This window comes from Anser brachyrhynchus (assembly GCF_964034855.1).
Source record: "Anser brachyrhynchus genome assembly, chromosome: 2".
Taxonomy (NCBI): domain Eukaryota; kingdom Metazoa; phylum Chordata; class Aves; order Anseriformes; family Anatidae; genus Anser; species Anser brachyrhynchus.
This window is the reverse complement of record NC_137695.1, coordinates 81,322,129-81,334,803: the sequence shown is the minus strand read 5'-3', so window position 1 is coordinate 81,334,803 and position 12,675 is coordinate 81,322,129.

The following is a 12,675-nucleotide window of genomic DNA, read 5'->3' as shown; positions in this document are numbered from 1 at the left end:
CTGGAACTTTGCTCAAGGTCAGAAAAGGAAACAGCTTTATACAGGGCAGAAGCATACAGCAAGGGAAGTCTGGCACTGAACTTCATGAGGTAGGACTAGGGAATTTACTGCTCCACAGGGCTCTCTGCATACAACTACTCTACGACCTGTTAATTAATTATGAATTCTGACTTCCTTTGCTATAATGACCCTGCTAACTAAGTATCCTGGAGATACCCTAGTGATAAATCACGAGAGCAAGTCCCCAAAACGAACTGCAGAGTGAGCCTGGCTATAGTTCAGTGATCAATCTGCAGATGCCATGCAATGGCCATTCAGAACTAACACCACCGTTGATTTCTGAAGCTCTCCGAAAGCATTCCTACAGTCACCTTTTGCAGAAAGGAAAAAAAAAAAAAAAAAAAAGTGAATTGAGCTTGCATCTTACTGTAGAAAATATCTAGCTCTTTGAAGATGGAGATGATGGTGGAGGACAGTAACCATATTCTGGGGGTGATGTTCCCCATACTGTGGAGCTCTGAAGACCTCTTTTATATGGGAAGATATTTGCTCAGGAGAGGCAATCAACTGCTGCAATCGACTGCAAGACACACGGTGCAGCATTTGTACAGGTCAAGCACAACTCACTCACTCAAGGCATCCCAGAGTTAGCAGATTTCTCGGGGTGAATAAGAACTGCATAGTGCATACAGAAGCCACTATAATCAGCATCTGTATGCTTAACGGCTGAAGCCGAAGGTGAAAGCACTGCACCACTGAAGTTCAATCACCATTGACATTTCTCTGTTGAAGGTCAGTCTCCACTATCATCATCTCCTGCTGTCAAGATACCACCTCAAGAGTCTCACCTCTGCTTGGCTGTCCCCATTTTACTACGTTAAAAAACAAAACAAACCTCAAAACCCAGAGTTTTTTAAGGCTGAAAAATACTGTGTGATAAATTACCCATTAATAGCATAAAACTCTATTTCCAGGAAGCCTGTTTAAAGGAAAATTCCTGACTTTCTGAGGCTAAAGCAGAGGTGTCATAACTCTGAAACAGAGCAATGAAAGAAGTACTGTCTCCAGGTGCAGCAGGAGCTGTACCTCATTTCATCTGCTGGGTAGACTGGTTAAAATCTTTGGTAGCAATCCAAAACTTTCTGGCAGCTAGCATCCTGTATTAAAATTTATAAACCACGAAAGGCCTTTTCTAACAAAAAAGTTAATTCAGGATGGATAGGCTGAAAAGACTTGAAAGGGACAGTCATCAGAAGTGGTTATATGGAAAATTGGATGTAAGTAACACCTTTCGCTCCATCAGAACATACTAAAAATACAGCAAATGTAATTTCAGTGAGAAAGGGAAACTGTATTGATTAAAAGTTCTTTAAAAGGGCTGTGGAGAAGCGCTCCAAAGCTGCCTGGCCTGTTGGGAGGTAGGAGTTTTACAAAGGATGCATTCTCTCCTCCAGAAGAAGCATACCAACAGCTCAGGTGGAGCTGTAAAACTTACCTATCACCCAGTCCCTGGTATCAGGAACAGCGGGCATTGTCTGTGGTGGCTGCCCACCCAACAGGCAGCACCAACAGACAAAGCAGGTGAGACCGGTGGGTGTCTCGGGCTGTCACTCTGTGACCAGCTGGATTTGTGAAACTAATCCTTAAAAAGCGAAGGCAATTACCTTCAGATTCATTAGAAATGAACCTACTGCTTACTGTGAGAACACTGCAAAGATAACAATATCAAGCTTAGCGAGGGTCCCAGTGTGGCTACTGGGGGAACGTAGTGCTCTTCTGCTGAATTCCTGCCGACTCGTTTTCACCTGTGGTGGGTGGTTCATTCCCTGCTGCCTTCTGCTGTGAGACTGGCCATGGAAGTGCAGAAGTGGGAAGAAGGGTTTGGGGTTTTTTTGCTTGTTTGTGTTTTAAAATGCCAGTAAACTCTCTCCACAGCTACTATTTGGGTATTGCTGCATCATATACTCACTAAGAAATTATTTTATCCTACTCCGCTGCTAAGGCACTGCACCAAAACCAGGAATCCACTCATCCTGCAGGTGAGCCAGGGCATTGCTTGTTTACCCAGGCAGGCTCTGCTGAAGCAAACACTTCTTTACCACTATGACTGCAACCAGAGTTGGAATTAAACAGATTTGAACTAGTAAATCAGCATGAAAAGCCATGTGCAGAAAACACCTTGATCCACCTCGTCTTCTAGAAAGTCTAGTGTGAAAAGTGTGGAATAAATGGCACATTCATATTCAGCATGTATGTCAGAATCCAAGACTGGGTAGAATAAGAAGAAAAGCACCCTGAAATGCACATACTGAAGACCAGTGTTTTTAGGGAAGGGGTAATTTGAGCTGATTTTATATGTAAGGTTTGCCAATTTTGGTGTATATTTGTTGATATTTTAATAGTTTGTAAATTGTACCTGGCAAGTTTCCATAGCATACCTTTACGCTTTAGGGGAGAAGAATTCAAAGAAAGGGTGTTACATAAAACTTAACTTCTGAGCTATATCAAAAAGACCTAAAATCCAGGAAGTTAAGTATTATAGTTTTCCTGCGTTTTGATCTGTTTGTTGCATACCAAAACAAATAGCCCACTCTGCTCAGTTTCATATGACAGGAGGAAAGGACGTGAGGTAAAGGTCACAGAAATCTCCCTCCCTCTCTCCCTGTCCTGCCTATGGTACAGGTGCTAATACTGTTTTTTGATGGTGGATATTCTCCAAGACAGAAATGCCTTTCAGCTACTTCTTCTTTTGTAGCTATTTTCTTCCCCACGGAGCGATCATCCCAACAAAATGAAACATGCTTAACCTTACAGCTGAACTTTGAAAGCCATCACAGTCACCACCTATTTTTGTATTGCTGAACCCCCACATATTCCAACTAAATGATCATTCCAGATGCCTGGCCACCTGGCTGTAAAGATTAGCCACAATCAGTGTCCAACTGAAGACATTCAAGGAAATGAACAATATCAACATCAATATCAAGCCATTAGAAAGATCCTGTGTGGGACTTCAGTTTTCAATTACCTGATGAGATCTGAAAAGTGACATAGTAGCTGGCAGGACAATAATGTACCAAAAAAAAAAAAAAAAGAGTCAACAATATCTTCTATGTTAAAACTTTTTCTCTCGTAATAAATAAATAAATAAATAAATAAATAAATAAAGTCAAACTTTAACAGTTCAGCTTAAAAATTCCAAAAAATGAGCATCAGTTTTGCACTTAATACTGTGAGTACATTCAAATTAAAACATTTCCAAGAAAAAATAAAATTAAAAAATATGTTGTACGTATGCTAAATATATTGTTATTACCACTTAGACAAATATTAGGGAGAGGGGTTTTGCTGTCAATTACCTACTTTTTCTAACTGAATAGAAGAACACTTAGACCTCATTGATTTTTAAGGATATTGCAAAAGAGACTTCACAGATTTTGTTCATTCATACTTTCTCCGAATATTATATTTACATGGAATTTGTGATCCTGGAGGGCATTGAGTTGGGGCAGGGTTTTCTTTGCAGATAATTCTCTTGCCTTCAAGAGCCTGTAGTGGCACTGCCAGGTGAACCTCCGCACACTCACATTTTTTTCTTCTGTGCTTTCACTTCACTCTGTGACACTCTTTAGGCAGACTAAAATCAGCAAAGAACCTGTTTAAATGGAATGAAGTGAGTAACACAAAGGATGCACTCAACGTGAAGGAAGAAAAGTCCTGAGAATCAAAATGCTGTGAACAGTCTCCTCTTTATTGTCCAGGAAGGTTACTAAAATATTCTGTGTGAACAGATGTTAGGACAGTCCATAAGAATGAGGGGAGAAACTCTGAGGTTGCACATTCATCATTTTTCAGCTTCTCAGTGCTTTTCTTGGGAAGCAGAGCTCCTTTAAGCAGGCCAGGAGTAAAATAACAACTTGATTGTCTAGTAAAGAAGATGAGCTAAGGTTTTATTTCATAGAAATGCTGCAAGGAAACTGCTGTCAGAGGACAGTTTGGGCATCTGATGAATACAGTGACCCCAAAGACACAGCTGGATTACGGCACCTATCACTGAAAAACTATTTCCCTACCTTAATGTGCAGGATATGTAAAATCATGCAAGATTTAAGGTTCTTGGCCTTTGGGAGAAGCCCAACTGGCTGAGCAGAAAGAGTGCTTCCTTTGGCCAACCGTAGCTTTTCCCAGACAGAAGTTTCTTTTCACAGAAATTTTATCAACATGCAACGCTGGACTAGTCTGTGGTTTGAATAAACAATAAAGTACACCAGTGTTACAGAAGCTGGCTAAATAAAGCAGTCTAGCATTACTGATTCGTTAATATTCCACTGCTGAAAGGGTGTGTTTCAGCCTGTAAATGTTGAGGAATTACTTCTTATTTTTTTTTCTTTTTAGAAATAAATATTTTATTAGCGTTACATTGCTTGCACTGATACCATGTTGTATCATTTACACAAATGCAGTCCTACTTCTTAAACACCTGAATTCATGTGACTACCGGAGTTTTTTTCTCTCTCCTTTCTTTTTTTTTTTTCCCCAGAAGATGTGAGGCAGTGTTTCATTAGACTTTGAAGGACTCCAGTAGTCGGCACTATTAAACCAGGGTCCAGAATGAAAGCCTTGTGCTAATAAAATGGCTTAAGTGCCTAAAGCAAGGTACATTTTCCCAGCAAGTACAGGAGAACCAAACCAATACACTCAACCTGCCTGCTCCAGAACTTAGCAGTTGAGCCATTCCTTTGCCAAAATGCACACATTGTGCTTCCTTTTGTCACCTGCTCCAAATTATAATTCAGTTACAGTGCACACCTGCAGGCTACTGACCCAGAAGCTTTAAGCTGTTGCTAAATCCATGCTGTGGGATTTGGAGTTGGGTTTATGACCAGGACTTTAAGCTAAGGACACCAGAACTGAAGTATGATCCATTTAGGAAGGAACTTCCACATGGGTGGCCAGAACAGGTGCAAGGCAACCTTTGCTAAGGGTAGTCATGTTTCAGTGTGCTTCACCCCCTGGTATCATTATGTGCATCCAGAAGTATTTCTGACTGCTCTTTGAGAAGTCTCAGGGGAGAAGTTTTGCCTGCTGTTTTTTCTTACTTGTGAACTTCTGAAGCCCTGCTTGAACATTCAGGTGAAAACAACTGCACTGAGATGTTATAGCAGGGGGAACTCCTCAGAAGCTGTAAAGTGGCCATCCTCTGAACCAGTCACAGAGGACTCCAGCTGCATGCACTGGCTAGTAGTTTTTTAGTGAAGCAGGTGGCTGGAGCAAGCACTACCTTCCAGAGAACCTCAGTGCTCTCCCAGAAACAAGTTCAGCTAATAGGAAGAGAGGGAAGAAGTTCACACCCTTACCATTCCCACTTGGCCATGTAGTTGTCCCAATCACTAACTGGTTTTCTTATCTTATCCAAGAACAGAAAAGGGGGTGATGATGTTTAGCCAGGATGGTCTGCTTGCACCTGTAGGTTCTCATGCATGAGGGGGACCAAAAGCTATCTCTAACTTTGCGTAGTTAAAAGGAAAGAAACAGGAGAAACGTCAGGACTCCTGCTGCATTGTACAGTTGATCACAGCAAACTACCTGTGTTCTGCAGTACTACAACATTCAATAAGCCCTCACAAATAGGAAACTGACTTGAAAAATCAGCAGGATTAAGAAACATTATACTTATGCAATGTAAGAAAAACGAGATTCTTGAGGAGCCTGATCTTTTGCATTTATTGATGTTTTCAGACAACATTGTTTTATTTTTCCATATTAAATAGATAATTAAATAAGCATAACATTGGTCAGAATAAGTTTGTTGTATTTATGTTAATGAAAGATTAGTTCTGAATTCCCAAGTGTCTAGTGACTCTGCTTCTGGGACAGGGAAACACGAGAAGAACAGTCTTGTTATGAAACAAACTCTCCTTTTACCTCAGAGGACCTCTCCCCTCTTCCCCTGACCTATCCTCATCTGCTCACTTCTTCTATTTACAGAACTCCATCAACGTTACTCACTCTAATTTGATCACAAGTTTTTGGGCTCCGTACAGAAACCACCTGGCCAATTTCCACGGCCTCTGCTCCGTGGAAGGGCAGAGCAGAGGATCAAAATGGTCCTTTCTCGCTTCATGCAGTGGTGGAAGCTTATATTGTAGGCTATTTTTCTTTTAAACTCTGTAATGCCTTTGGAATCACAGACATTAAGTCACACAGTTTTTCTCCTTCCTAATTGAAGGGAAAGCATAGGTAGATAAAGCCCTACTGACATTCCTGTCTGGCTTTCCTCTCCTCCTCAGCAGCATAGCCAGTAATTGGTACCATTACACTTGTTAAAGCTGGACATAAGCAAACAAAGAATAAAGTTACAGAACCTCTAAAACCCATAAATCAAACTCTAGTCATCTAAAAGATGTTTTGACCCTCTATAGTCAAGGGAGAGAGAGAGAGCGAGCTCTGCAGGACAGTCACAGTGCAGGACAGATGGGAAGAAGTGTACCTGGTGGTACTGCTCTTCTTTCTGACTGAAGAGACAGACCTGCTTCAGTTGGACACCTGATTTTTCAGGGATGATGGACAGAGAAGCCTAATCTCACCTTTCATCCCCACTTCAAAAATGGTTACAACAATGCTTAGAAAACAGACTGTCATCACTGCAGAAACTTGAAATACGGCTTTCAGCATTGTTGAAATTCAGTCAAGGACAATCTGGGCAGGACAATGCAGTTGTCCAGCACATTATGAAATGAGTCTGCCCTGATCCAGTGTGGTAGGTTCTAGTGAGAGACAACAGTAAAACAGTCTAGTCTTGGCTCAAAACATTAAGTAGTGGGGCTTTGATTTTGTGAGAAGATGTGGTGGATGGCTTTTTTGTCTTGACTCCTTTGAATATATTGCTCATGAATGTTGCTTGGAGAAATGACATCAGCAGGGATCATGGATTAGACTTAGTCCTAAGGATGGGAAATATATGAGAACTGATCAAAAAACAACAATTACTTCCTCACTCAGCCTACACAACAGAGATTTGCTCTGCAAAAGGGATTATTTCTCACAAAATGTCCAACTTTCACTCTTTGGAAAGGCAATATTCATGAGCTGGAAAAAATCCGTATTCTTTTGAAAGGCAGGGCAATTTCATACAACAATTTCACTTTGCAATTCTGCCATGCTCTTTGGTTCCTTGTTAGTTTGCTTAGCTGGTTTTATAGTTTTGTAAAACAATTCATTCCTTTCCCTCTCACTTGCTCTCTCCCTCTCTCCCTTTCTCTTTTTCTTTTTTTTTTTTGGGGGGGGGGTATTTTTAAAAGAAAATCACTGTTTCTAACTAGTGCTTTTTCCTTAATCTCAGTATTTACTAAAAGTTATACATATGCCTTAAGTAATATCATGGCTCTAAAAATCATGATCACTGAGATTAATGGGGAATGACTGATTGCTATTTCTCCCAGTGCAAGAAGATGAAGATGCTCAACACAGTTACTACACATCAGGTTTCAAATGAGAAATAACAGATCACCACGGCAATTACATGTTGGTCTGGTGGCAATGGGGTAAATGGACAGAAAAAAGGTATTGGACGAAACCACAAGGGATAGTTTCAGTAGTGGCAATAGTGAAGATGTAACTTCTGGCCAGGTGCTATCTGACTGCCTGAAGCTAAGAGGGTTTCTCTGGGCAAGAATGTCACCTCATGCTCCATGATTTGAGATGCTGCTACTAGACATCTGTAGCTGGGATGCTGACCTAGCTCTAAATCTGGAATATTGAAATGAAAGTCCCTGCTTAATTGCTACTAATCCTTTCTTTCTGCCACTAGAGTATAGTGAAGATATTTCTTTCTTCTAGGTCTGTGCTACCCAACAGCACAGAAGATTTCAGTCTCTTTGGTTTCTCTTCAGTCCTGCTTGTACCTGGAACCATTCTGAAGCCTTGTAATGACCTCATTCACCTTTCCACCTGTGGGATTCAATTTCATGATTGCTGCATTATTTTTACCTAAATTTTTCATTTAACATTATGTAAAATGAATTGTGATTACCAAGAGTGCAAATCTATTCCCTGACCAATTCATATGATCCAATGTGAGAATTAAAAATAGTTGTCACTGGAGCTAATCAAAGAGTTTAGAAACAAAACACTAGACTGTATTGGAAAATGATGGCTCATGAAAACAGATTACTTTGATGGACACATGAGAATGTGCTACCTCCAAATAAAATTAATTGGTGAAGAAGGCAATCAAAGCAATGCTTTCAACCCTATTGGAATGAAGCATGCATACTTTTCATTTCAGTGCAATTTTGTATATTACTTTCCTCTCTTCAAGTGCACTAAATCATTACAGTGAAACTGAAAACCTTATGAGATGAGGCAGATTATCAATTTCTTTGTAAACCAATTTCAACCAGCTTGCTTAGTGAAAGGCTTTGTTAGCTTCTGGAAACCAGCTGGCTGAACCTAAATTATAATTGTGGAGTGGAATCAGCTAAATTTGACGTAAAAATATGATCTTATGTGAAGCTAGGTTTTGTTTTAAATGCCAGTCCACTGAGCACAACATACAGAGTTAAGGCAGAGCATGAAGCTCTGACAGCAGATATATCTATTGGGATTTGCACAAATGTATTTTTTTTAATATTTCTTCTTTTCTTTTCTTTTTATTTTCTTTTTACCCCTACACGTCTTCTTCTTGCCATTTTCCTCAAACTATATCATTTCTTAATGTCATGCTTCAGCCACAGTACCCACACAGCACAGCCAAATCCTTCAATTCTTCAGTTTTGCTGTACTAGCTGTTTCAAATTTAATTTCAGTGGTAAACATGCCACAATGGGCAACATCGCCATATATCAAGTAGCTGTGATCAGGCAGATCAGGTACCAGTAATTTTCCTGACGGTGATCCAGTGTCAGAGATCAAGCACGAAGGATCAGATGTCTAGCTTGCCGCAGCTCAGAATCAAGTGTCATGGATCAGGACTGTAACTGCAAGGAATTAAGTGTCACGTGTCACCAAGCAGGGAGTAGATAACGCCCTGGACCTCATGGGGGACTGTGTGTCCACAGCTTCACCACTGGGCATCAAGGATAAATGCAGCAAAGGCAAAGGTGGTTAAATGGTTGCTCTCTTAGTTGAGCACACAGCCTCTTTGCCCAACACTGGTTTGGTGTCATATTATATTCATACAGGTGTGTCTCTGGGTGAGAATTACTTGCAATACTGCTTGTGCACTCAACCTTTCTTGACGCTGCTAATTATGCATTTGACTTGTTACTCTCTTTACATATATATTTACATGTGTTTTAAGAAAAATGCATTGAATGCACATAGTGACAGGGAAAAGTACCAAACATGCAAAACAGTGCTCCTGAAGGGACTGAAGACATGTTATTTCTTGAAATGATCCAATCTGAATCCCAAGGATCCATCAGCACTCCACTCCTCTTGTATACGTTATCATTCTGCTCAGGTCACTGTTTGGCAGCATTTTGTGCAAAGCTGTGGATCCGTGTAACCCAGGCATTTAGACACTGCAGAGCACCTGTTGGTAGCACACTCCCTGCTTCACACTAACTCCATGCACAGCATTTCTTAGACCTTGGAAGTATGAAGAAACTGTAAAAGAATAATCGTTGACTTAACATGGAGATTAAGTATGAAGTTGCTGGTGGGCTCTAATTCCACACCATTTCAGCGCACAAACATGCATTTACCTACCCGAACAGATTAAACTTGACCCAAGACAATTTTCACTGACAAAAAGAGACTGTCACACATAGCAAGCAATTTATGTGAACCTCAAGGCCTTATTCCCTTACAGGGGACAACGATTTACAGGTCCCAAATAGAAGCTTAGAGGTGTACTTTAATATCAGTAAACAATGCAATTTGCTTTTTTGAGGTTTCTCAGGCTTTCAGTCTCATTGAAACTTGCAAGGACAGAGTTAAAATTGATTGCAGACTAAAAAGTTTCAATCTGCATCACTAGTGCTGCAGTCCCCCTCACACTACAAGTTAGTCTTCTCGAGTTCGGGATAGACTATTTGAGCACCATTGCTTTAAATTTTAGTTTGTTTTTAAAACACTCAACAGAAGATGTAAGCCCACAAAATATGAAAGAGCAAGACTGCTAGACTGAAAGACAAAAAAATAAAAAAAAAACAAATCCAGCTCTTCCACCCTCACACCTTCCCAGTCTATTGGCAGGTACAACAACCATTTGAAATGTGAAATCCTGCAAATGCCTTTAATCTGAAAAATGTTTTGGTGGTAGCATGTATCCTGGCTTTCCTTCATCCAAGATGGACTATCTAGACACTGATCATCTGGAAGGACAAAGTTTGTTTCTGCCCTGCTTCCTCTTGAGCTGGGAAATAAGACAGATGCAAGCAGCTTTATTTTTTTTAATGTTAGTATGGACAGTCACAGATCTGTAGATTTTAGGATACGATAATTGGTTTATAATCATATATTCTAATTAGCTTGCATTAGTTCATGAAGATTATCTTGAGATTCTCAAGAATCCCCAGAAAACAGCCCACTGTCAAGATGCCTACCATTGCTGAACCACAAAAGGAAACAATACTGCCCTCAGGAACCACTCCTGGAAGGTACTGACACAGGGAGGTTCACAAAGAACATCCAAAACTGTGGCTTGAGGCTATGACACATTTTGATAGTGCTTGGTATTAAGTCCTTGGTATATGAGCCATCTGTAAATCCGATCTATTATTAGCAGGGATAACAGAACATGCCTGGAGCCATTTAAGGAACCATAACAATTGGAGAGAGGTGGACTTGTTACACACAACATTCATTTCACTGGACATCACTTTTAGTGAACTTAGGGGACTTGGGGGCTTTGTTCCTTCAGTTCCCAGCTAGCTTTGACATAAATGATTTAAAAGCTGGGACAGAGGAGCCAGCTACACCCATTGCACCGCTACATCTCGTGTCACAGGTCTGAACCTTTGTCACACCAACACCTGCTGTGCTGCTGACAACTACAGTCTCCTAACTTTTCAAGCTGCCCTGACACCATCAGCATATCTCCAGAGGTCCACAACCTCTCCCAGGGGTGTGAAACTTGATGTCTGTTTACCAGTGCCCAGAGATCACTGGAGAAACCTCCCGGGGTGAGAAACACGTCTGTCCCTGCAGAATTAGCCGTGGCCATGCCTATTAGCAGTTCTTCATCTGAACTCCAGCCTGAGCCCTGAAAATCAAACGAGCAGGCTATTCTTACGCATGTTTGCTCCACAGCGTATTAGGCGTATGCATTTGATTTCCAGGAATTTGCAAAGTTCACAAAGAGCAAACTACGGAGAAATTCCCAGAAGTTATGCTGGCTCCCTGCCACTATGGCACAAACGCTCCCTATCAGCTAGGACTTGAATATGCCCCTTTACAAGCATAGCTGCCTCTTTGAAGCCCAGCATAAGGCAGGCAGAAATGAGATCAAGAAGGGCAACATCTCCTTTTCTTTTACAGGGGCAACTCCCGTGCAGTGTGGCTGTGGCAGAGGTACGGAAAGCCTCCCAAAGGGAAATGCTTAGGGAGGAGTTATGGCAGGGTCAGTCCAAGCACAGTTTACAGAAGAATGATTCTATGCTTTATCTTTCAGTGGGCTGCTCTGCTGTGTTGTTTAATTACTTTGTTTGTTTGCCAGACTTTAGCCCGTCTCAAGCAAGACAAGGTACTCCATTCTGATAATCCCTCAAATAGCTCTTCAAAGAAAGTCCCTGAGAATTAAAGACCCACTGTAACCAGCAAAACCTGGCTCAGAAAGTCAGCAAACAAGACCTCTTTGGCAAATTCTGAAACCTGGTCTTCATACCTGTTTTTTTCTGTGTCTCTACCAAGATATTCCTAGGAAAAGACAACTCCCATTATTTGCTCATTGGCGACTTGGAATACGTCCGCTCGAGTCACGCACACATGAATTTACATTCAGAACAGCTGGTCGAAGTCTGATGATTTCTGATCCCTTGCATGCCTACCACACAGCATATTTACTTGGTGTATGAAGTGTAGAAGAATGAAAATCATCTGGGAAAGGCAAATGATTGCTGTATCATATTAGCCAAAAAAATTTTTCCTCCTCTCGCCTATAAAACCACAGATGACCTGACAGCTTGACAACTCTTTGTAGAATCCAGCTCCATTTTCACCCCTGAAGATAGCTCTGTATTTCTACAGGGAAAGGTCAGTAATACTAACAAATGGAAGTATCATTCATTCCAATGAATGAAGTCTCATTCATTTGAGGCAGTCAGGCTAATCTGTGCTGCCCACAGCACAGAAGTCAGCATAGGCAAAGATCTCTAAAACATCTAGGTATATCCTGTCTTGCAGAACACAGAAATATCTTCTCCCACACCCAAAGCCAGATTCCAGCCTCACTATTTCCAAAAATCCACTCTTTCATACTGTTTGTGGGGTCTGGGCTAGCCAGATGGCTAAAACACTACAGAATCAACCCTTAACGTAGAAAACGGAAGAAGACAGTTTAAGTGAAATGGAAAAAGTCCTCAATTAACAACATATGGGAAACTTAACAAATACAGGGGAAAGCTAGAAAGACAGATGAGGAAGGAGCTGAAAGAAATCGTGAGCATTGAGGAGGCTACAGAAAATAAGAAAGAAATGGAAGATTTCTGAGGGGAGGAAGACCAGAACCGT